General features: G+C 32.0%; 1 protein-coding gene and 1 pseudogene across 25 annotated transcripts in view; one reads left to right on the top strand and one right to left on the bottom strand.

Annotated features, from left to right (window-relative positions):
* Nucleotides 1–4,530, bottom strand: part of Erc2 (ELKS/RAB6-interacting/CAST family member 2) — an 877,829-nt gene that overhangs the window by 290,517 nt on the left and 582,782 nt on the right. The window lies entirely within an intron of this gene.
* LOC125616254 lies at nucleotides 947–4,022 on the top strand (annotated as a pseudogene).

The raw sequence follows: 4,530 nt of genomic DNA, 5'->3' as shown, positions 1-4,530 counted from the left end.
CTCAGAGAGAGAGAGAGAGAGAGAGAGAGAGAGAGAGAGAGAGAGAGAGAGAGAGAATATGAGACAGAGTAAGTGGTTATATACTCATAATCAACCCTTACCTTACTTCAACAAATGATACATCTAATTACTCAGAAATGCCACTGTACATGTGGATAAAGGCAGTGATAGGGTTTTACAAACCTGTTCCACTCAGAAACAACACTGAAAAGCCATATAGCATTGCCCAATTTCAGGACAACCATCTCTGTGGCCAAACCAACTGAAGCTAGCTAGAAAGTTATCAGCCACCTTAAACGCTTAGCTAGAGTCACAGTTGTCCTACCAATATGACTGCTGGAAAAACTGCTTAAGCCAAAAGAAGTATGAGAAAACAAACTTCAAAGGGAACTTCTAAGGAATATAGGGAAACCTGAATAATGGCAAGTGACATCAATTCTTTATATGAGACTCTGGGACTTCACTGCTGGCCAACAGAGAATAGCCCACTATAGCCTCAGTAATCCCTCTTACTGTTTACAGAGCATCCCAGAAAAAATTACAAAGCAACTTCCTGAGGACTCCCGAGGTTCCAGCAGCAACCTACACAATTAAAAGTCCTAGAGAAATTTTGTCTTTCTGGCCTGCTAAGATAAAAATATTCAATATTCTCTAAAGGATTTTATCAAAACCAAGAGTCTAAACTACAAAGGATTCAAATTACAATTAAAAAAATGAAAAGTTTATTACTTGATAAGATCACTCAAATTGATAAACCTTCAGTTATACTGACCAAAAATAGAAGAAAGAACACAGAAATTATATCAGGGGGAAAAAAGAATACTATCATTATTATAAAGTCTAAAATATGAATAAGGAAATACTACCTATAATTATCTGTCCATATAGCTGAAAACACTAACAAGAGACCAATTTCTTAAAAGAAACAAACTACAAAAGGAAATGAATAATTTAAATAATCTATTAAATGACACCTGCGATTAATTAGGATAGCTTAAAGTTACAGTAACAAAAACTATAAACCCAGACATCCAAGACATATAATAAATATCAAGAACAAGAGACATGAAAACACTAAAGCAAGGCCCATCATAATCAAATTATGTAAAATCAATGACAGAAAAATCTTAACAACAGTCAGGTGAAAACTGATCCATTATTACAAAGAAAGAAAGTAAGGATGACAGCAGATTTCTCATCAGAAACAATGTAAGTTAGAAGACAGTGGAGCAACATTTTAAAGTACCAAGGGCAGGGGGAGGAAGGAAAGAAAGAAATAGAAAAAAAATAGTAGACCTAGAATTCTTTATCTAGAAAAAGTATCTTCAAAATGAGAATAAAGAATCCTCACACCAATAAATTTTATGAAATTCATTACCAATAGACCTAAACTATAAAACATGCTAATGTCTTTAGCATTAGAAGTATGATAGCAGATGGTATTTTTTATGTACAAAAAGGAATAATGAACAGCAAAAATGTTAACTGCATAGGTAAATAGGTTTTTTCTTATTGTTTATTTTTCTTTAAAAGATAACTAACTACTTACAGTAAACATAAAAACATTTTGTGGCTCTTATTTAATACAAATAGGAATAAAATGTATATAGCAAAAGCACAAAAGTCAGGAGAGAAAAACAGAAATACAATATTGTAAGGTTCTTGAATTATACATGGAACAGTATAATATCATTTGAAGGAAGGTTAAGGATTAAGGATATATGCCATCTACCTTAAAGCAACCACTAAAACAATAAAACAGAGCTATAGTGAAAGAGATGAAAAAGAAAACAAAAGTAATTCCATTCAAGTTTTTCAATTAAGACACAAGAAGTCAACAGAAAAAAAAAAGGATTATTGAAAATATGGGGTAGTTAAAAAAATAAAGCAAGCTGATACATTCAAACCTGACCATAACAAAGAATAAAAATAACTGTACTTGGCCTAATTACCTCAATTAAAGGGCAGAAATTTTCATATTGGCTAAAAAAAGGAAGACTCAAATATATGCTGCCTACAAATAAGACACTGTAAGTATAAAGACTTATTTTTATCTTTTTATAAAGATAAAAATTAAAAAGTTAGAAGATAGGCTTATACTAATCAGAAGAAAATTAAAGTTGTTTTCAGAAAATGGTATTAGCAGGGATGAAGAGGGTCATTCCATAATGAAAAATGAGTCATTTAACCATAAGAATCCTAAATATTTATGCTCCCATTAAAAAAGCTTTAAAATAAACGATGCAATCCCCACACCAGAAGAAAATACTTACAAATCATATATGTAATAAAGAAGTTAAATACAGAATAAAGTATTCTTTAAACTCAAAAATAAAACAAAACAACCTAATATAAAATAGACAAAATACCTAAAACATTTACTAAAGAATATATACAGGTGGCAAATAAGCACATGAGGAGATGTGCTTATTGTCATTAGGGAAAGACAACTGAAATCACAATAATATACTACTGCACATTTATCCAAATGGTTGAATTTAAAAGATTGACCATACAAAGTATTGTCTAGGATTTGGAGAAACTAGAATTCTTATATACTGAGGTTGAGAAGGCAAAATAATGCAAACACTTTGGAAAACAAAAAACAATTTATCAAAAGACATACCATATCACACAGTCATTCCGCTATTAGGTATTTACCCAAGAGAAAAGGAAAAATGTTTGCATAGAAAATCTTGTACATGAACGAACGTAATATTTTAGTTATAGAAGCTCCAAACTAGAAACAATTTTAATGTCTAAAAATTCAATGGATAGTATACCAATATTGATGACATACATACTTGTAAGCAATAAAAATCAAAACCTGGTGATTCATGTAATATGTTGAGTGGTAATAAGCAAGTCATAAAAGAGTACATGAGTTCATTTATATAAAATTCTAGAAATTGTGAACTCATATATAGCACAGGGACATAAAGCGTACAGATCAGTACTTGCTAGGAATAAGAATGGAGAAGTCATGGAAAGGTAGGATAGATTTCAAAGGAACTGGGAAATTTGAGGGAATAATGGGTATGTTCATTATCTTGATTGTCTAACATATATGTCCATATGTCAGAACATTTCAAAATGTATATATTAAATTAGTGCAGCTTATTGTAGGCCAATCATTCTTAAAATTGTTAAAACTTCAAGTAGGTATCCAAAAAAACAGGTGTGTGGTGAAACATGGGAATGCAAAAGAAAGCAAGGAAGTATGTGACCATGAAACGAATGCTTAGGTCTTAGAGAAGACAGGCTGAAAGAAAAGGATAAATCAAAACCTTAAAGAAACAAAAGAACCATCGTAGTGCATCGCATCGAAGGAAAGAGAAGTTCCCCCTTCCTGCTTATTCTTCCATTACAATACACAACTGGGCCTACCTTATCATATCCTGGTTGATATCAACATGATCAATTTTTCCATTAAAGCCAAACTGGACCTAGTGCAATCAATGATGGACTGTCTGTATGCCAAGTTTATCCCTTGTATAACTGATTGTGTAATGGCTGAAACTGAAAAATTGGGGTAGAAGTATTGAGTGACTTTAAGGATTGCAAAGGATCCATGGTTTGAACCATTACCATGCAAGCACAAATGAATCTATGAAGATGACTGCTTAGTACAAAAAGTAACTCAGATCAAGTGTTACATCATGGCCACAATTGACTGTGACCTTAAATGAAGACTCCAGAATATACCTGGAGTTCCTATCATGTACATTTCTAACCATAGATACAATATCGAGAGTATGCTAGATAATTATGGAGCCCCTTGGTTCTGATTCTTACCAGATAAAGTTCCTCTACCTTCCTTCAACCAAATCTTTCTCAGTTGCCAGTTCAGTAAACATGCTATAGAATATAGAATAATTGATATAGCATGAATTATTTGCTCTATTATGAGCTGACTATGGTTAAATATAATCATTTCTTAATGTTTTTTGCAAATGATTTTTGTCCCATTTAAAAATTTGTTGATTTTTTTTTACATGTCTAGCAATTAGAGAAATGCAAATCAAAACTACTCTAAGATTTCATTTCACTCCAGTCAGAATGGCACTTATTAAGACTACAAGCACCTTTGTCTAGTATGACAAACATCAACTCAAAGTGGATCAAAGATTTAAGCATTAGAACAGAGACCCTGTGCCTAATAGAAGAAAAAATAGGCCCAAATCTGCACCATGTCAGCCTAGGATCTGACTTCCTTAACAAGACTCCTAAAGCACAAGAATTAAAATCAAGAATCAATAAATGGGATGGATTCAAATTTAAAAGCTTCTTCTCAACAAAGGAAACAATTGATAATGTGAGGAGAGAGCCTACAGATTGGGAGAAAATCTTCATCACATGCACCTCCAATAAAGCATTAATCTCTAGGATATATAAAGAACTCAAAAAACTTAATACCAAAAAAAAAAAAAAATCCCAATCAATAAGTGAGCTAAGGAAGCTAAGGAACTGAACAGACACTTCACAGAAGAAGAAATACAATCGATATATATATATATATATATATATATA

Source organism: Marmota marmota, unplaced genomic scaffold, assembly GCF_001458135.2.
Source record: "Marmota marmota marmota unplaced genomic scaffold, marMar, whole genome shotgun sequence".
Lineage (NCBI taxonomy): Eukaryota > Metazoa > Chordata > Mammalia > Rodentia > Sciuridae > Marmota > Marmota marmota.
This window is presented reverse-complemented; position numbering and strand designations above follow the sequence as displayed.